Here is a 21,745-nt window from a genome sequence, read left to right as displayed (position 1 = left end):
GTCTCTGGTCCTATTTTAAGGACTCCAGTATCCCTTGAATAGTTTATCTCATCATCTAAAGGCAAGAAATCTTCACCACCTGTCTTTCATTGCTTCCCAAGTCCCTTCTGTAAAATTCCAAGGTCACAGGGTTGGTTGAAGCAGGAAAGGAGATCAGAAATGAACTGGAATTCGCATAAAGTAATACTGCAGTAAGTAATCATGATTAGTGCTGATCCGTTATCACAAATGGGACAAAAGGAGGCTGTGCTGTGACTACCCATGGTCACCCAGGAACCTGATTCAAACTTAAAACTCCGGTCTCCAGGGCTACTTCTTGGAATTTCAGAGTGGCAGGTATAGACATTTGCTGGAGTGAGGATGGAAAGGTCTAGAAAGGATACAGACCACCCTTAGGTGAGAAAGAGCAGGGGGAGGGATGGCTGGCCTGGCATAGTGAGTTAATCACTGTCAGGTGAAGGAGCAGGAGGTAGGATACTAGGAACAGGATCACTGAAGCCTCACCCTGGGGTTTAAGTGTTTTTCTGGTCCTTCTGGCAGGCAGAAGCCACAGGGTATGGTTTTTTTTTTTTTTCAGGGTATGGTTTTTGATGACGGTGAACTGCCCCTTAAGCTGGACCAGGCAGGTGAACACTACATCTTCCCTGTGGGTGGATGAATTCACCAGTCCCATCCTTGTTCTCTAGGAGGTTGGAGGCCACCAAGGCCATTTCTGTTCGGGACACATTTCCATTCTCCAAACAGGTCGGCTGTAGGCACTGAGGGTGGAACTTCTTCACTTGGCAAGTGACATTCACCTGGTCCCCTGCCATGGGGTGCCTTAGAGTACCACTCCAAGGTGAGTGGAACTGAAACAGCACAGAGCAGAAGTTCTGACCTTATGGAACAGACAGATCATGGGGGAGGGGGGAGGCTTGAGAACCTAGCTCCCACCGCACAGCAAGGGAATCACCCAAAACAGTGCTAGGCATGCAGCTGGTGCTCAAACACTGAGGGTAGTCTGCATGTGAATGACATCCCTAAGTACAGTGCCCAGCACACAGTAGGTGCTCAAGGACTGATAGCTATTAGGATAAGAATGAGTGAAATCAAGACACTGCAAGTTCCTGGCATGCAGTAAAACAGAATAACTGTAGCAAAACAAATGAAATCACCAAGCACATGATAGCTTGGGTTACAGCAGGTGCTTAATAATTGGAATTGCCATGGTAAAGTAAATGAAACCTAACACAGTGCTCAGCACATGATAGGTGTTCACCTGGAAGCTGCCATAGAAGCAGTAGCAGATGACTATACATCTATGCGTCAGATGACTGGGAGGGTCTTTCAGGATTCAGACTCCAGACAATGGAAGGCCTGGAGCAGAGTGGGGGAGGGGCAGGCTCCTAGGCTTGGGGGCCAGACCTGGGATTGGGCTGGGGGTGAGGGGCATCTACCTTGGAAGGTCTCAGACAAGTTGGCAGCCCCACAAAGAGGAGGGCTCCCCTCCAGGGTCATGTGGGCCACCTCGCAGATGACCTGGGAGCGAATGTCCCCCGGGGAAGCACCAGCTTGGTTGTGCTAGAGATGCTCTAGGAAGCATTGTCTCCCTCTGGGTACAGAGTGGTCTGAAGGACTGCCAGTTCATTCCCATTTTTGAACCATCTCAGGGTGCTGCTTCTGGGGGAGAAGCCGTGCGACTTGCAGGTGAAGCTCATTGTCTGCTGAGGTGTGGCCCTGGCCATGGGGCCAGACACCATGTGGGGAGAGAGTTTGGCTACAAGAGGAGCATCAATGAACAGTAAGCATGACGGTAGTCAACAGCACTAACCGTACGTGTGTGACACTGTGGAGAAGCCTCAGCCCTCCTGATAGTGTGAGGAGGGCAGTGTCATCTCCTCATCACACAGAGGAGGACACGAGGTTCCAGAGCTGAACTGTGAGTTGGGCGCAGGGCCCAGGTGCAGTTCCAGGCCTGAGTTCAGAGTCCCTTCTCTCTTCTGCCAGGTGACTTCCCAGCAATCTGGGCACAGGAAGGACATTTCTGATGGCTCTCACTCTTGGTATCCAGGGTTCCTCGCTGCCTCCCTGGAAACCTCAGAGAGCCTGTGCAGCTTTCTTACAGGGGAAGCAGGGGTGGAGCAGGACCCCATGGAAGCCAGAACCAGATGGGACCATGGCACAGTGTGGCCCTCCTCTGTGAAATGGAACAGCAGGCATTTCTCTTTTTCCCAGGGTTGCAGTGAGGGGCAAGTGAGGCAATGCAAACAGTTGTTTGGAATTTTATATGGAAATGCAGATGAAAAGAGCAGATGAATCAGATAGTGGCTGACTGTTAGATCAACCTCATTATAATGTTGAATCCCCCTGTGAATATTCTTCTCAAGCCCTAGTAAATGGAGCTGCTAGCCCCTTTGCAGAGCTTGGCTCTGGAAATTTTTCCCTATGATCTCCTTATCTGTAAAAATGAAGACAACTTTGTGAGAGAACTGCCCTGGATAGTCTCTCTCTATACCTCACCAAGGAGCCAAACTATTTTCATCCAGGTACAAAGAGGTTACTCCGATCCCTTACTGCAGCCCTAGGGACTTCCTGTGGCCTCCAGTCTTGTTGTCCACAACTGAGCAAGTGTCCCACCTTCTCCAGCCCGACAGTGACACCATCCTCCTTTTCCCTCTGAGTTTCTGCACTGCAAACAATTATGGGGAGGGGTCCTTCTGGGTGCCAAGACCTGCTGACGCCTCAGCAACAGAGAGAAAATGTGGGGTCCCAACAGCTGAGTCTAGAATATGAACTTTTGCTCAAGGGACTCAAAACACCCTCCAGGAAATGCCCCCAGTCATCCTCAGGGAATGTGCTACTAAAAAGTTCTGTAATACTTGTACCATCAGGATACAGCTACCTTCTCTGCCTATGTCCAGGAGTTATGGGGAGATTCGGTCACTATTTTGTGAGTCAGTCCCCAAATTACATGAAGCTTTTCTTTCAGACTCACCGTCATCATTTCCAACGTGAGATGCCAGAATAAACAGTGAGCCTGTGCTTCTTCTCACTGTGATTTTTCTGAAGCTGAAAGAAAGACATTGATCCACCTCTCTGCCAAGGGGGCATTTATTCTCACTGGAAGGGAAGGGAACTTAAGCTTCATGAGAGAGAAGCTCTGCCTGTTTTGTTCCCTGCTGCTTCCCCAGCACCCAGAGCAGAGCCTGCACACAGCAGGTGCTCAATAAGTGCTGAGTAAAGAGAACAGTAATACATTGAGGGGAGTGCTCTCTGGAGTCAGGGTTGAGGTCAGATCTTGTGACTGGGTAAGTCACTCAGACTTTCATTCCCTCATCCCTGGAACCAGAGGGCTGGTCAGGATTGGAAAAGGCAAGAGCTGCGGAGCCCTCAGACTGGGGATTCTAGAGTTTCCCACTGTTTTCCCAGTGGGGCACCTTGAGCAAATAGCATAACATCTCTAGGCTTCAAATTCTCTGATATGTGGAAGGGGCTGAAATCAGGGGCACCCACTACAACACCTGATTCTTAGCTGTTGCTTAGACAATGGAGGGCATTCTTATTGACTTGTCATAACCAGGGGAAGAAGGATGTCATGCCATAGTCATACTCATGGTGGCCTAGGTGCCTGGTCCAGACTTGAACTCTACATGGAGTTTCCTTTCTGGAACTTCACGCAATAGTAGGATCCTGTGTCTGTTGGGGTGATATTACTGATGCTTATGGTTAAGTCCATGTTGTTTCTCTTTGTGGCATCTGAAACTTTTGTTACTCAGGGGAAGTGGTCCCAATGGAAGGAGAAGATTAACTCCCAGCATGGCCCTGTCCCCTTGAACCACTTAACCATCCCAGTGGGGATCATGGAGGTCAGGGTGCAGCGCAGAGTGGCAGTCTGTCCAGCTGCAACAGATATTGACTTCTCAGGCTGGATCACTTGCAGCTCCAACTCACCTGCCACACCTGGAGGTAAAACAAAGCAGTCATTTATCCATCCTTATGTGATCCTACATATTTCTTCAAGGGTTTATTCACAACAGCTCATTGACTGAGTGCACCCCGCGAGCAGGCCTGGACTCAGCACGTTGCACATACATGGCATGTGACCCTCACAATGAGCCTATAAGATGAGACCCTATCACAAATGAGGAAGCGAAGGGACACCGAGACTCAGTGATGTGTCACACAGTAGGTCTAAGTGCCTCAGTACTCTCTGGAAGCATCATACTTCACCAAATGTTTCTGAGTGTTCACTTTCTGGCCTCATGGAGTGTTGCACTTTCTGATCAGACACTCTCAGGACCATGAGACTTCTTTAGAGTGTTGTGTATGAGCTAATGGAATGGGTGTATTTTCTGGGCTGTGCATTTAACATCAAAAACCTCTGTGGATCAACTTCTCTCTTCCACATGCAAATCTATGCTGAGATCCCTTCATTAGTTTGGATACTTACGTGACAGTGATGGCAGAGCTTCCAAAAACACAATGAACAGGCAGTTCAAATGAGAAGCAACACAATGTTTTAAATCTCTGGGATTTTTTTTCCCATACTGAAATCACATTATATTAGTTTTCAAATGCTATTGTAATAAATTATTAAAAATGTAGTGCCTGAAATGTACTATCTTATAATTCTGGGATCAGGAATCCAAAATTAGTGTTGTTGGGCTAACACCAAGGGTCAGTCATGATGCATTTCTTCTGGCGATCTCTTCCTTGCTTTTCCAAATTCTAGAAGCTGCCCACATTCCTTTACTCATGGTTCCCATTTTCTTACCGTATCAAATTCTTGCCTCTATTCTCACTTCTCCTTTTCTGACTTTGACTTTCCTGCCTCCTTCTTACAAGGACTCCTGTGACTATGTCAGAGCCACTTTGATGATCTAGGATAATCTCTTAATAGCAAGAGTTATGACTTAACTACTTCTGCAAAATCTCATTTCCTGTGTAAGAGGAAACTATTCACAGGTTCTGGGTATTAGGATACAGACCTCTTTGCAGGGCCATTGTTCTGTTAACTACATGTCTCCGCAGACTATTATAGAAATAGGTTAGCATAAAAAAAAATTTTGTATGGGCCACTATCATACAGGCTGAGTGAGCAGGCTGAGTGAAATAAGTCAATCGGAGAAGGACAAACATTATATGGCCTCATTCATTTGGGGAATATAAAAAATAGTGGAAGGAAATAAAGGGGAAAGCAGAAAAAGTGAATGGGAAATATCAGAAAGGGAGACAGACATGAGAGACTCCTAACTCTGGGAAACGAACTAGGGGTTGTGGAAGGGGAGGTGGGCGGGGGGTGGGGGTGACTGGGTGATGGGCACTGAGAGGGGCACTTGATGGGATGAGTACTGGGTGTTATTCTAGATGTTAGCAAATTGAACACCAATAAAAAATAAATTTATAAAAAAAGAATCTGAAAGGACTATTCAAGCAGTCAATTGATGGAGTTCTTTGCAAAATAAAACTAGAAATCAATAGCAGAAGAAGTAATCAATATTCTCAAATGTATTTTTTTAAAGATTTTATTTATTTGTTCATGAGAAACACAGAGATAGAGGCAGAGAGAGAAGCAGGCGACCTATCAGGAGCCCGATGCAGGACCTGATCCAGGGATTCCCGGATCAGGACCTGAGCCAAAGACAGATGCTCAACCACTGAGCCACCCAGGTGCCCTCAAATGTATTGAAATGAAACAACACACTCTAAAAAACCCAAAAGGGCAAAGAAGGAATCATAGAGGATTTAGAAAACACCTTGGGATAAATGAAAATGAAAACACAACATGCTCAAACCCAATGGTCTGTGGTGACAGCAGTGCCAAGTCAAAATTTATAGGTGTAATGCCTACATTTAGAGAGAGGCAAGATCACAAATCTATTAACAACTCTCATTGTAAGATATCAGAGAAATAAGTGAAAAATAAACCCAAAGCTAGCAGAACGAAGTAAAAAGGGCTAGTATAGAGATAAAAAATAATTTGAATAAAAAACAAGAGGGAAATTAAACAAACTGAAGAGTACCTCTTCAGAATAACCAACATAGTTGACAAAACATTAGCTAGATTGACTAACAAAAGAGAGAGAGAGAGAGAGAAATGACTTCTCTAACTAAAGTCAGAAATAAGAGGAAGACATTACAAAGAATATCGTAGAAATAAAGGAGATTCAAAAAGAATACACTGAACATTGTACACCAATAAATGGGAAATCCTAGATAAAATGGATGACTTTTTAGACACACACAACTTACCATGGCTGAATCATGAACACATAGAACTTCTGAATAGAATATCACTAATAAAGGGATTGAATCAATAATCAAAAATTTCCCAACAAAGAAAAGCCCAGGACCATATAGCTTCACGAGAGACTCTTTCCAAAAATTAAAAAAAAAAAAAAATCAAAAAAGTAACACTAATCCTCTTTAAACTATTCCAAAAAACATAAGAGGAAAGAAGTCTTTTAAGTAATTTCTAGTTATTTGAGACTCATCCTAGGGCAGCATTATGCTGATACCAAAGCCAACAAAGGCACTCCAAGAAAACTACACACCAATATCTTGTTTGAATATTGATGCAACAATGCTCAACAAAACATTAGCAAATCAAGCTCAACAGCATATTAAAAGAATTATACACAATATCCAAGTGGAATATCTTCCTGGAATGCAGAATGCAGATTCAACATATGAAAGTCAGACAGTGTAATAGTCCACATTTATAGAATGAAGGAAAATGAACATGATCATTTCTTTTGATTCAGAAAATCGGTCAACAAAATTAAAGATATTTCGTGATAAAAACAATCAATAAACTAGGAATAGATGGAAACCTACACAAAATGATAAAGTCATATATGAAATACCTATAACTAACATCATCCTACATGGGGAAGGTCTGAAAGGTTTCCTCTAAGACCAGGAACATGGCAAAGATGCCTACTTTCACCACTTGTATCAACACAATAGTAGAAATTCCAGAAATGTAATTAGGCAAGAAAAATAAATAAGTAGCATCCAAACTGCAAAGGACTGAGTAAAACTATATTTCTTTGCACATGACATGATTTCATGAGTAGCAATCTTAAAGGTTCCACACATAAACATAAACTGTTAGAGTTAATAATTGATTCAGCTCTTTTGTGTTATACAAATACAATAGTCATGAACCAGGAGCATTCTATATGCTAGTGATGAACAACTCAAAAAGGAAATTCAAACAATTCCACTTACACTGACATCAAAAACTATAAAATACTTAGGAGTAAATTTTTGTATGGAAAAAACACTGAAAAATGCAAAACATTGCTGAAAGAAATAAAAGAAGCCATAAATAAATGGAAAAACATCCCCCACTGGTGGGTTGGAAGGCTTCATCAGTACTACCTAAAGCAATCTTGATATTCAAACAATCACTATCAAAATCCCACGGCATTTTTTTTCAGAAACAGAAAAGCCCATTCTAAAATTCATATACAATCTCAAGGGATGTCAAATCACCAAACAATCCTGGAAAAGAACATAATTGGGGAACTCATACTTTTTATTTGAATACTTATTACAAACTGTAATAATCAGAGTACTATGATACTGAGAATAAGATACAAATATAGAGCAATGGAATAGCATAGAGGCCCCAGCAATGAATCCTCACATATAAAGTCCAATAGTTTTCAACAACAGTGCTAAGATTATTCAATGGAGTAAGAACAGCCTTTTCATAAAGAACAACACCAAGTGCTGGGAAAACAAGATATCTAAATGTGAAGAACAAAATTGAACCCTTACTTTGCTCTACATAGAGAAATGAACTCAGATTGTTTGAAAGGACTTAAGTTTAAGAGCTAAAACCATAAACATCTGAGGAAAAACTATAGGCAAAACTCATGATATTGAATTTAGCAGTGATTTCTAGGGCATGACCCCAAAAGCACACATAAGAAAATAAAAAATATATGAATTGGTCTTCACCAAAATTAAAAGCTTTTGTACAGCAGAGGACAATATCAAAAGTGACAAAATAACTCACAGAATAGGAGAAAGTTAACTCAATGATGCAAAGCATATTTATCACAATGGATTAATAACTAGCATTATAAAGAACTCCTATAATTCAGCAACCAAATAACAAAATGCCCAGTTAAAAAATGGACCAAAAAAAAAATGGACCAAAGACTACAATAGACATTTCTCCAAAGAAGGTATTCAAATGGTGAGAAAGCACATGACAAGATGTTGAAGATCACCAGTCATTGGAAAAATGAAAATCAAAACCACAGTGAGATATCTCTTCATTCCTTAGAATGGCTGGCTTTTATCAAAAACAAAACAATACAATACAATAAGAAATCAGAAAAGCTATAGATACCTAGGAATAAACCTAACCAAAAGGTAAAGGATCTGTACTCTGAAAACTATAGAACACTTATAAAAGAAATTGAGGAAGACATAAAAAATTGGAAAAACTTCCTGTGCTCATGGACGGGAAGAACCAATATTGTTAAAATATCTGCTACCCCAAAAAATCTATATATTCAATGCTATCCTTAACAATACATCATCAGAATTTTTCAGAGAGCTGGAAAAAATAATGCTAAAATTTGTATGGAATCAGAAAAGACTCTGAAAAGCCAAAGGAATGTTGAAAAAAGAAAAACCAAAGCTGGTGGTATCACAATTTTGAACTTCAAGCTGTATTACAAAGTTGTGATCAGTAAGACAGAAAAATAGACACATACATCAGTAGAACTGAAGAGAGATCCCATAAATGAACCCTCAACTCTATGGTCAACTAATCTTTGATATTTTAATCTTTTATTTATTGAAAGAAAAGAATATCCAATGGAAAAAATATTTTCAGCAAATTGTGTTGGAAAATTGGATAGCCACATACTGAAGAATGAAACTGGACCATTTTCTTACACATACAGAATAAAATAACTCAAAATGGATGAAAGACCTAATGTGGGCAGGAATCCATCCAAATCCTAGAGGAGAATACAGGCAGCAATCTCTTTGACCTTGGTTGTAGCAACTTCTTCCTAGACACATCTCCAAAGACAAGGGAAACAAAAGCAAAAATGAACTACTGGGACTTGATCAAGATAAAAACTTATGCACAGCAAATGAAACAGTTAATAAAACCCAAAGACAGCTTACAGAAAGGGAGAAGATATTTATAAATGCCTTATCAGATAAAGGTCTAGTATCCAAAATCTATAAAGAACTTATCAAACTCAACAGCCAAAAAAACAAATAATCCAGTCAAGAAATGGGTAGAAGACATGAACAGACATTTCTCCAAAGAAGGCATACAAATGGCCAACAGACATATGAAAAAATGCTCAGCAGTACTCCACATCAAGGAAGTGCAAATCAAAACCACAATGACATACCACCTCATGGCAGTCAGAATGGCTAAAATTAACAAGTCAGGAAATGAAAGGTGTTGGCAGGGATGCAGAGAAAGGAGAAGCCTCTTGTACTGTTGGTGGGAATGCAAGCTGGTACAGTCATTCTGGAAAACAGTATGGAGGTTCTTCAAGAAGTTGAAAATAGAGCAACCCTACAACCCAGCAGTTACACTATTAGGTATTTATCCAAAGGATACAGACATAGTGATTTGAAGGGGCACCTGTATCCCAATGTTTATAACACAATGTCCACAATAGTCAAACTATGGAAAGAGTCCAGATGTCCATGGACGGATGAATGGATAAGGAAGATATGGGGTATATATACAGTGGAATATTACTCAGCCATTAAAGAACTGAAATCTTGCCATTTGCAATGATGTGGGTTGAACAAAGTGAAATTAGTCAATCAGAGAAAGACAATTATCATATGACCTAACTCATATGTGGAATTTAAGAAACAACAAAGGATCATAGGGAAGGGAGGAAAAAATAAAATAAGACAAAATCAGAGGGAGAGAGAGAAACCACAAGAGACCCTTAACCCTAGGAAGCAAACTGAGGGTTGCTGGAGAGGGGTGGGGAGAATGGGGTTATAGGCATTAAGGAGGGCACGTGATGTGATGAGCACAGGGTGTTATATGTAACTGATGAATCATTAACCTCTACCTCTGAAACTAACAATACACTATATGTTAATTTTTTATTTTAAATTTAAAAAGGAAAGAAAAATTCCATGAGCATGAGCGTTTGTGTATGCAGCTTTTTTCACACCCACCTATACATGTACACATATGAAGACACACACACACACACACACACAAACACACACAAGTGCATTCCCGCATATATATAATGTGTGGCCTAGCATGTTAGTATAGAGTTCATTTTGAGGAATAAATGAAATTATAAAACATGTTAAAATTCAGTAAAAAATTTGACACATAGGAAACATCCAGCACATCATTCATAAAAGTTTCTGAGTTCACAGAGCAGAACTGGAACTCTAGAGACCCCTGAGTGTGATAAGTGATGGCTCTTCTTCTGTTTGACTCTCTGTGTTTTCTGATGTTTCTGCAATTAGCCTCCACTGAAAATGAAGGAGCATAACATGGTTAACAGAATGATCTGTGCAGCTGGGTGGCCTGGACATGAATCCCAGCTGGGCCACTCTGACTTAAGTAAGTGATATTGGGCCTGCTGCTCTTCCTGCCTCAGGTTCCCCATCTGTGATCAGGACAGTCTGAGCTACCAGGCAGGGCATTGTGAGGATTAGATCAACGAACACACACAACATTGTCATTGTTACCCATTGAAGCATCAACTGTTTGGACACCTCTGGTAACCAGCTGCAGGTGATGGATTCATAGAGGAAATGCTCAGATCCCTAATGTCATGCTCTCAGATGATACCCAGTCCTTGGCCTTCTTTGGCAGACCTAGGTAGCACATCTGTGCTTACCTGGAGGCCTTCAGTGTCCACGGGCAGGGAGAGGTTGAGGAGTCAGGGAAAGGGGAGTCTCCCCCAAGGCAATGCTCACCTGTGAGTCCCAACAGCAGAGCCAGCAGCAGGTAGGGAAGGGGGCTGGGTTCAGAGGCAGGAGCTGACATTGTGGAGGCCAGAGGACCCTGCTCTGTGCAAACGTGTGTGCTGGGGAAAATGAGCCTCTGTTCTGTAGAAAAGAAATATCCACCCCTCATGTGATATAAGGGAAGCATCTCTGATGCAGTGACATAGCTGTGAGGCAGCAATCTGCTTCTGCATTGTGAAACAGAAGTCATGTACAGAAGACCTTACATGGTGAGGAGGAAATGTAGGAAGAGGCCTTTTCTTATGTTTCAGAGGGAGTGGACAGTTCTAGCAGAAACAATGGTTCCTGCCAACCTGGGGCCTCTGCGCTTTGCACTGGGCCCCTCCCCCCATCTGGAGGTCTTCCAGGTGATTCTTCACTTAGAATCTCCAAGCCAAGAAGAATCTGTGGTTGGGGGCTTGTCCTAAACTCCTGAGCCTATGACACTTGGGGGTGGCTAGCTTGTGCCCTCATTCGGTACCTTCCTCCACCAAGAGCTACTGTACTGGAGGAAGGAATGGGTTTGACAGGACCTGAAAAACTTGGGGATCAAATGAGGTCTGCTCCACAACTGACTCCCTATTGTAACCCTTTATTGATGGAACTGGTAAAACTATACCTCAATGCACAGTGCACTGTGGACCTCAGAAAGGGTTGTGCTTGGGGCACCTCACTGGCTTATTGGTGGAGTTAGTAACTCTTGATTCAGGGTTGTGTTTTTGGGCCCCAAGTGGGTGTAGAGATAACTTTTTGTCTAGAAAAAACAATCTATAAAACAATCTATAACAAACAATCTATAAAAAGTCTATAAAAAAGAAGAAGTTGCATGTGTTTGCATCATTTCTTTTCTTTCAGGAGAGGAAGTGGGTTTCGCTGTCCTCAAAATCACATTCCCAGGCATTTATCTGATGGATATGAAGACTACAGCTTCACAAAAACCTGTGTGTGAATGTCTACAGAAGCCTTCTTTGTAATGGTAAAAAGCTGGTAACAAGTAAAATATCCAGTGATAAGTGAATGGTGGAACCAAGTGTGCTACATTTCTATGAGGAAATACTACTCAGCAATAAAAAGGAATAATTTATTTTCATGTGCACAGCTTGTAAGTTTCCAAAGGCATTACATTGTGTGAACAAAATCAATCTCATGATGTCACATACTGTGTGACTCCACTGACACAACATTCTTGACATTATAGAGAACAGATTGGCATGTGCCAGAGGTTGGTGTGATGGAGCTGACTGTCCCTAAGAAAGAGTAGCACAAGGGTAACCTCTGTGGCCACAGAACCGTTTGTACCCTGAATATGGTGGTGGTTACACAAAATACACATAAGCAGGTGGACACGCACAAAAGCTAGGGGTGTTACACGATTGAGCTATAAAATCCAATATCATTATAATGAGGACACTGACTATGATGTTATCCAACATTAAAATATTATGTTGATGGGGTAAAGATGTGCATACGTGGGTGGGGTCAGGAGTGACAGAGCATTGTATCCCAATCATCCATAGTGGGAAGTCAGTGAATATTTCCGACGGGTGAGAAGTCAAGAAGTGGCAATATAAGCATGCTATCTGAGTTCTGGCTATCATCTCTAGAAGAAGCAGTTAAAAATAACCAAGTAAGTGCTCGCTTTGGCAGCACATATACTAAAATTGGAATGGTACAGAGAGGGTTAGCATGGCCCCTGCACAGGAATGACATGCAAAATAATCAATTAAAAGACTATAAAATGGTTGCCTCTGGGAGATAGAGAATAGTGGGAGGTAGGGAGACTCTAATCTTCATATGTAGAACGTATAGAACTATTTGCCTCTGAAACCATGTGCATATGTAAGTTTAATGAAGGTAAAAACTAAGCTAGTTGAGCTGATTGGTGTTGGAAGAGTTACACATAAGAGAATGTCCATACTTTGAGCATTAGTATGAGTGTGATAAGCTTGTTGGAATAAGATTGATGTTCAAAACTCAATTACAATCCTATAAAGCAGTTCCAAGCCTCAATGGCGATATGCTTCATAAAAAGAACCATACATGGATGGAGTGGTTTATTATATGGCAAAGATGGTTGTGCTGACCAGTGAGTGCTGGATAATTTATCCCAATGGGAGAAAAAATGCAAGATTCCTGTCATTTATCACACACACACACACACACACACACACATACACACACGCAACTCAGAAGAACAAAGCTAGATCAGGTATAAATGGAAAGAGCAAAACTTCATCAAAGATTAACAGCTTATTTTGTGCTACAGTAGCTCCCAAATGATACTAACTCTGCTGCTATGTGGACCATGGCAGAAGAACACGAGGGATCCTCTCATGTGTGCCCAAGGGTAGAGAGAAATACTTGTAAAGTTGTCTTACCCAAATAGTAGGTTAGCTTTAATATCATCCTCAGAAGAATCTCTAAGCAGTAGCATATTCTTATAATACACAGCTATAGAGCTGTGGAAAGTTAATAAAGTGGAGCTACGTATAGCAACATGAAGAAATCCCACAAGCTGTATTAAGCATAAAAAATAAAAGTTGCAGAATGTCGTATAGGGTGTAATAGCATTTATATAAAATATAAAACATGCAAGTAAAATTGGATAATGCTTAAGGATTATCGTATGCTGTGAAATTATAAAATCAAATTTGAGAATGAGAAACTCCAGAGGAAGGGCAAGATGGCAGAAGAGTAGGGGTCCTCGACTCACCTGGTCCCACCAACTTACCTAGATGACTTTCAAAACATCCTGAACACCTACGAATTTGACCTGAGATTCAAAGAGAGAACAGCTGGAATGCTACTGACAGAAGGGTTTTCACTTCTAACAAGGTACGAAGGCGAGAAAAAAATAAATAAATGAATGAAAAAGAATCACGTGGAGGAGGGGCACCGCGAGTAGCAGGGCTAAAGGGGAGCAGCGGGAGCCTCAGGGACAGGAAAGCCCAGCTCTGGAGAAGTGGGAACTTGAAAAACCTACGCCAGAATTTTCCCTGATGGAAAAGTGCTTAGTAGGGAAATCGGGCAAAATCCCAGGAGGGGCTGTGAAGCCTCAAGATTCCCCGAGTCACTATTAGAGGAGGGGCTCCCGGGGGAAAGCTCACCGCAAACCTCGGGTCCCATATCCATAAAGGGCTGGAGCACCACAGCCCCGATTGGTCAGGTGGGCCTGCTCTAGACGGAGGTGGCTGTGCCCCATTCCCTTTGGGAGAGGCGGCCCCCAGGAGCTGGGGCCCAGCAGCACAGGGCCCCGGATCCCAGGCCATCCAAGCCGGGGATCCTGCGTTCCCCCGGGACAGGCGGAACAGGGGAGGGCACAGGACACTGAGAACTGTCCTGCCACTAGGTGACTCCAAGTTGTGCAGATCAGTGCACCCGCGCCTGCCCCAGGAGCACGTAGGCCAGTGTGGACTGGAAGACTGCATTAGTTACTCTCGGGGAGCTGACTCCAGAGCTGGAGAGCTGGCCACCGCCACCATTCTGTTTCCTCCTGGTTTCACCAAGTGCCCGGGAGAGGTGCGGCCGCCAGGGCACAAAGGCCTCACAGGATAAACAGCTCTTACTGAGCCGGGCACCTGGCAAGGGGCGGGACATCTCCGCCCAGGCACAGACACCTGAGAATCAGCACAGCAGACTGCTCCCCCTGAAGACCAGCTGGAAGTACAGGGCAGGACCAAGTTCTTGACCAAGCAGTGATGGAAACCTCCAGGACCAAGGGAAAATAGTATATAGAACTAAACACCCCCCCCCTTTATTTTTTAACCTTTTTTTTCCTTTTTCCATTACAACCTGTTTTTGTATCAGACTAAAAACTTCCAATATTTTTTTCTCTTTTTCCACCTTAACTACAATATTTTACCAGCTGTTCAGTTTTAAGTTCTTTTCCTTTTTCACTTTCATATTTCTACAATTACATGTCTTAGATACATTTTTCACTTCTGGATTTCCTTCAACGTATTCAATTTAATTTTGGGAGATACACGAGAAATGGATTAATGTTTTGTGTTTTGTGTTTTCCCTGCCTCGTTTTGTTCTACAATGTGGAAGGTAATAACTTCTAAAACATGACCAGCGTAGACTGAGAACCAAGTGGAATACTGTGCTGGTTCATTCTGTGAGATTACATTCTCTCCTCACTCCCATTCTGCACCCCTCTTTTATCTTGTTTATGTTTCGGTGGTCATTGTTGGGGCTACAATTCTATAAGTATTGCTGTTTTATATAAATCTGGGGTTGAGCATGTTCTAACATACAGAACAAAATACACTCAGAACCAAGAGAATCACCCTCTAGGACTCCTCAGGTAGAACACATTCTCTCTCTACCCCCCTTTTTTTCTTTGTTCTCTTTTTCTGCTTTACTTTTGTTTTCTTTTTCTTCTTCTTTGGGGTTGTTGGCCTCTTATTTTTTCTACTTTGTTTTAAAATTTATTTTTCACATTAGTGGTCCTTTTGTTTTATTTTGTTCTGATCTTCTTTTTCATTTTCTGGTCTCTGACCTCTTTGGAATCATCTAGGGTGTACTTTACGTAGGTTGTGGCTGATATTTTTGACTCAGCCTGCTCATACAGCCACTCTGCACTGAACAAAATGACTAGAAGAAAGAATTCACCACAGAAGAAAGAACCAGAATCAGTACTCTCTGCCACAGAGTTACAGAATATGGATTTCAATTCGATGTCAGAAAGCCAATTCAGAAGCACAATTATAAAGCTACTCGTGGCTCTGGAAAAAAAAACAAACATAAAAGACTCTAGAGATTTCATTGCTGTAGAGTTGAGATCTAATCAGGCTGAAATTAAAAATAAGTTAAATGAGATGCAATCCAAACTTGATGTCCTAACTTCTAGGGTTAATGAGGTGGAAGGAAGAGTGAGTGACATAGAAGACAAGTTGATGGTAAGGAAGGAAGGTGAGGAAAAAAGGGAAAGCCAATTAAGAGACAATGAGGAAAGGCTTAGGGAAATAAATGATAGCATGGGAATATAACTGTGGTTCCAGAGGAGGCCAAGAGGGAGAGTGCCACAAAGTATATTTGAACAAATCATAGCTGAGAACTTCCCTAATTTGGGGTGGGAACCAGGCATTCAAATCCAAGAGATAGAGAGGTCCCTCCCAAAAATCAATAAAAACCATTCAACACCTCAACATTTATTAGTGAAACTTGCAAATTCCAAAGATAAAGAGAAAATCATGAAAGCAACAAGAGACTAGAGATTCTTAACTTATATGGGGAGAAACATAACAGCAGATTAACAGCAGACCCATCCACAGAGACCTGGCAGGCCAGAAAGGGCTGGCAGCATATATTCAGGGTACTGAAAGAGAAGAACATGCAGCCAAGAATACTTTATCCAGCAAAGCTGTCATTCAGAATAGAAGGAGAGAGAAAGAGCTTCTAAGATAGGCAGAAGCTGAAAGAATATGTGACCACCAAACCAACTCTGCAAGAAATATTAAGTGGGACTCTGTAAAAGAAAGAAGAAGTCCAAAGTAGTAATCCACAAACACAGGACTGAATAGGTATTATGATGACACTAAATTCATATCTTTCAATTCATATCTTTCAATTATTCTCTGGACATGAATGGGCTAAATGATCGCATCAAAAGGAGCATGATATTGAACTGGATGAAAAATCAAGACCCATCTATTTGCTGTCTACAAGAGAATCATTTTAGACCTAAGGACACCTCCCACCTGAAAATGAAACGGTGGAGAACTACTTATCATTCAAATGATCCTCAAAAGAAAGCAGGGGTAGCCATCCTCATAGCAGATAAATTAACGTTTATCCCAAAGACTGTAGTAAGAGATGAAGAGAGACACTATATCATACTTAAAGGGTCTATCCAACAAGAAGACTTAATAATCAAGAATATTTATGCCCCTAATCTGGGAGCTGCCAAGTATATCAATTAATAACCAAAGTAAAGAGATACTTAGATACTAATACACCAGTTGTAGGAGACTTCAACACAGCTCTTTCTGCAAATGACAGATTTTCTAAGCAGAACATCACCAAAGAAACAAGGGCCTTATATGATATACTGGACCAGATGGATTTCAGATATATACAGAACTTTCCATCCGAATGCAACTGAATACACATTCTTCTCGGGGCATATGGAACTTTCTACAGAATAGACCACATACTGGCTCACAAATCAGATCTCAACCGATACCAAAAAAGATTGGGATGTCCGCTGCTTATTTTCAGACCACAATGCTTTGAAACCAGGACCCAAGCAGAAGAAGAAATTTGGAAGAAAGTCAAACATATGGAGGTTAAAGAGCATCCTACTAAAAGAGGAAAGGGTCAACCAGGAAATTAGAGAAGAACTAAAAAGATTCATGGAAAGTCATGAAAATGATGATACGACCATTCAAAATCTTTGGGATACAGCAAAAGCAGTCCTGAGAGGGGAATACATCGCAATACAAGCAACCCTCAAAAAACTGGGAAAAAACCAAATACACAAGCTAACCTTGCACCTAAAGGAACTGGAGAAAGAACAGCAAGTAAAACCTACACCAGGCAGAAGAAGGGAAATAATAAAGATTCAAGCAGAACTCAATGAAATAGGGACCAGAAGAACTGTAGAACAGATCAACTAAACCAGGAGTTGTTTCTTTGAAAGAATTAATAAGATAGATAAACCACTAGCCAGACTTATTAAAAAGAAAAAAGACTCAAATTAATAAAATCATGCATGAAAGACGAGAGATCACAACCAATAACAAGGAAATACAAACGATTTTAAAAACTTATTATGAGCAGCTATATGCCAACAAATTAGGCAATCTAGAAGGAATGGATGCATTTCTGGAAAACCACAAATTACCAAAACTGTAACAGGAAGAAGTAGAAAACTTCAACAGGACAATAACCAGTGAGGAAATTGAAGCAATCATCAAAAACTTCCCAAGACACACAAGTCCATGGCCAGATGGCTTCTCAGGGGGAATTCTATCAAATGTTTCTTTTTAAAAAAGATTTTATTTATTTATTCATGATAGACACACAGAAAGAGAGACAGAGAGGCAGAGACACAAGCAGAGGAAGAAGCAGGCTCCATGCAGGGAGTCTGACATGGGACTCGATCCCAGGTCCTCAAGATGACGCCCTGGGCAGAAGGCGGCACTAAACCGCTGAGCTACCCTGGCTGCCCTCTGTCAAATGTTTAAAGAAGAAATAATACCTATTCTATTAAAGCTGTTCCAAAGGATAGAAAAGGATGGAATATTTCCAAACTTGTTTTATGAGTCTAGCATCACCTTGATTCCAAAACCAGACAAGGACCCCACCAAAAAGGACAAGCATAGGCCAATATCCCTGATGAACACAGAAGCAAAAATTCACAACAAGATACTAACCAATAGGATCCAACAGTACATTAAGATGATTCACCATGATCATCACCAGGGATGATTCATCCCTCAGATGCAAGGTTGGATCAACACTCATAAAACAATCAACATGATAGAAAACATCAACAAGAGAAAAAACAAGAACCATATGATCCTCTCAATAGATGCAGAGAAAGTATTTGAAGAAACACAGAATCCATTCCTGATCAAAACTCTTCAGAGAATGAACAGAAATCTCACATATGAACAGAAATCTCACAGAGGAAGACATAGACATGGCCAACATGCACATGAGAAAATGCTTTGCATCACTTGCCATCAGGGAAATACAAATCAAAACCACAATGAGATACCACCTGACACCAGTGAGAATGGGGACAATTAACAAGGTAGGAAACCTCAATTGTTGGTGAGGATGTGGAGAAAGGGGAACCCTCCTGCACTGTTGGTGGGAATGTGAACTGGTGCAGCCACTCTGGAAAACTGTGGAGGTTCCTCAAAGAGTTAAAAATAGATCTGCCCTACGACTCCGCAATTGCACTGCTGGGGATTTACCTGAAAGATACAGATGCAATGAAACGCTGGGACACCTGCACCCCGATGTTTATAGCAGCAATGTCCACAATAGCCAAACTGTGGAAGGAGCCTCGGTGTCCATCGAAAGATGAATGGATAAAGAAGATGTGGTTTTATGTATACAATGGAATATTACTCAGCCATTAGAAATGACAAATACACAACATTTTCTTCGACGTGAATGGAACTGGAGGGTATAATGCTGAGTGAAATAAGTCATTCAGAGAAGGGCAAACATTATATGGTTACACTCATATAGGGAATATACAAAATAGTGAAAGGGAATAAAGGGGAAAGGAGAAAAAATAAGTGGGAAATATCAGAAAGGGAGACAGAACATGAGACTCCTAACTCTCTGAAACGAACTAGGGGTGTCAGAAGGGGAGGTGAGTGGGGGGTGGAGGTAACTGGGTGCTGGGCACTGAGGGGGGCACTTGATGGGATGAGCACTGGATGTTATTCGTTATGTTGGCAAATTGAACACCAATAAAAAAAATAAATTTATAAAAAATAAATAAACAAAAAATAATAATAATAAGTCTATCAATTTGGAAAAGAAAAGAAAAAGAAGAAGGAAAGCAAAGAAAAAACTTGGTTGCAATATTAAAACATACCTCTAACTTCAAAAAAAAAAACACTCTTCAGAGTGTAGAGATAGAGGGAACATCTCTCAGTATCTTAAGAGGCATCTATGAAAAGCCCACAGGAAATATCATTCTCGGTGGGGAAAAACTGAGAGCCTTTCCACTTTCCCCACTGTTATTCAACATAGTACTAGAAGTCCTAGCCTCAGCAATCAGACAACAAAAAGAAATAAAAGGCATTCAAATTGGCAAAGAAGAGGTCAAACTCTCCCTCTTCACAGATGACATGATACTGTATATAGAAAACCCAAAAGTTTCCACCGCAAGATTGCTAGAACTCATACAACAATTCGGCAGTGTGGCAGGATACAAAATCAATGCCCAGAAATCAATGGCATTTCTATACACTAACAATGAGACTGCAAAAAGAGAAATTAAGGAATCAGTCCCATTTATAATTGCACCCAAAACCAAAGGTACCTAGTAACAAACACAACCAAAGAGGTAAGGGATCTATACCCTAAAAATTGCAGAAAACTTCTGAAAGAAATTGAGGAAGACACAAAGAGATGGCCATGCTCATGGATTGGAAGAATTAATATTGCCAAAATATCTATACTACCCATGGCAATTTGCATGTTCAATGCAATCCCTATCAAAATACCATGGACTTTCTTCAGTGAGTTGGAACAAATCATCTTAAAATCTGTCTGGAATCCAACAAGACCCTGAATAGCCAGGGGAATATTGAAAAAGAAAACCAGAGCCAGGGGCATCACAATGCTGTATTACGAGTTGTACTACAATGCTGTGGTCATCAAGACATTGTGGTACTGGCACAAAAACAGACACATAGCAGCAATATCCACAATAGCTAAACTGTGGAAGGAGTCTCGGGGTCCATCAGGAGATGAATGGATAAAGAAGATGCGGTCTATGTATACAATGGAATATTCCTCAGCCATTAGAAATGACGAATACCCACCATTTCCTTCGACGTGGATGGAACTGGAGGGTATTATGCTGAGTGAAATAAGTCAATCGGAGAAGGACAAACATTCTATGGTTACACTCATACGGGGAATATAAAAAATAGTGAAAGGGATTATAGGGGAAAGAAGAGAAAATGAGTGAGAAAAATCAGTGAGGGTGACAGTGAGGGTGACATGAGAGGCTCCTAACTTTGGGAAATGAATGAGGGGTGGTGGAAAGGAGGTGGGTAGGGGGATGGGGTGACTGGGTGATGGGCACTGAGGGGAGCACTGGATGGGATGCGCACTGGGTGTTATACTATATGTTGGAAAGTCAAACTCCAATAAAAAAAGGGAGAATGAAAAACTCTAAATTCACTCAGTGTTTTCAAAAGAAACAGAACATCACGGCTAAATGTTAATATTTGGCATAGATCTGGCGGTAGGACTGAGGATTTTTATTCTATTTCTCTATATTTCAGAACTGAAAAATGCTTTCCATGTAGACATTTCAAAATAGATCGATGTTAAATTAAAATCTTACTTGCGGAACTTCTGTCGAAAAGTAAAATGTGCTCATTCAAAATATGGAAGCAGTCTAAGTGACCATTGTAGATGAATGGATAAAAATGGTGGTGTATGTGTGTGTGTATACATATACATATACATACACATATACATATACATATACATACAGACGTGATATGTGTGTATATATATGCCATATAATTATACACATATAATGCTGTATCACTCAGCTTGAAAAGGATGAAATCTTGCCATTTGCAACAACATGGTTGGAGCTAGAGAGTGCAATGCTGAGTGAAATAAGTCACTCAGAGAAAGAAAAACACCATCTAATTTCCCTTATATGTGGAATTGAAGAAACAAAACAAAAGGTTAAAAAAACTCAAACCAAAAAACAGAAGCTTGACAAGCTTGACTATAGAGAACAAACTGATGGTCACCAGAGGAGATCGGGTGTGGGAATGGGTGATTGGTGAAGGAGATTAACATTACACCTAACAGGATGCGCATTGAGTAATGTATAGAATTATTGAATCACTATATTGTACACCTAAAACTAATATAACACTGTATGGTAACTACACTGGAATTAACATTAAAAAAATAAAAAACAAAAGTCAAATGTGCTCTGAAAATTAAGGGTTGTTCCTGATCAGGAGCAGAATGGAAACCTTGTTTTCTTGACCCACTTGATTCTCCTTTAAGACAGAGGTAGGGCCAGTTTGAAGCTCAGTCCATCAGGATTCAGACA

General features: G+C 41.1%; 1 long non-coding RNA gene and 1 other non-coding gene across 2 annotated transcripts; one reads left to right on the top strand and one right to left on the bottom strand.

The window, feature by feature from the left end:
* Positions 1–3,514: 3,514 nt before the first annotated feature.
* Positions 3,515–9,032, bottom strand: LOC144298089 (uncharacterized). Its single transcript, XR_013365079.1, has 2 exons — positions 8,939–9,032; positions 3,515–3,939 (listed from the first exon to the last, which is right to left on the bottom strand). It is a non-coding gene; the product is annotated as an uncharacterized LOC144298089 (long non-coding RNA).
* Positions 9,033–12,593: 3,561 nt separating this feature from the next.
* On the top strand, positions 12,594–12,700 carry LOC144298943 (U6 spliceosomal RNA). Its single transcript, XR_013365778.1, has one exon. It is a non-coding gene; the product is annotated as a U6 spliceosomal RNA (small nuclear RNA).
* Positions 12,701–21,745: the final 9,045 nt, after the last annotated feature.

This window comes from Canis aureus, chromosome 26, assembly GCF_053574225.1.
Source record: "Canis aureus isolate CA01 chromosome 26, VMU_Caureus_v.1.0, whole genome shotgun sequence".
Taxonomy (NCBI): Eukaryota; Metazoa; Chordata; class Mammalia; order Carnivora; family Canidae; genus Canis; species Canis aureus.
This window is presented reverse-complemented; position numbering and strand designations above follow the sequence as displayed.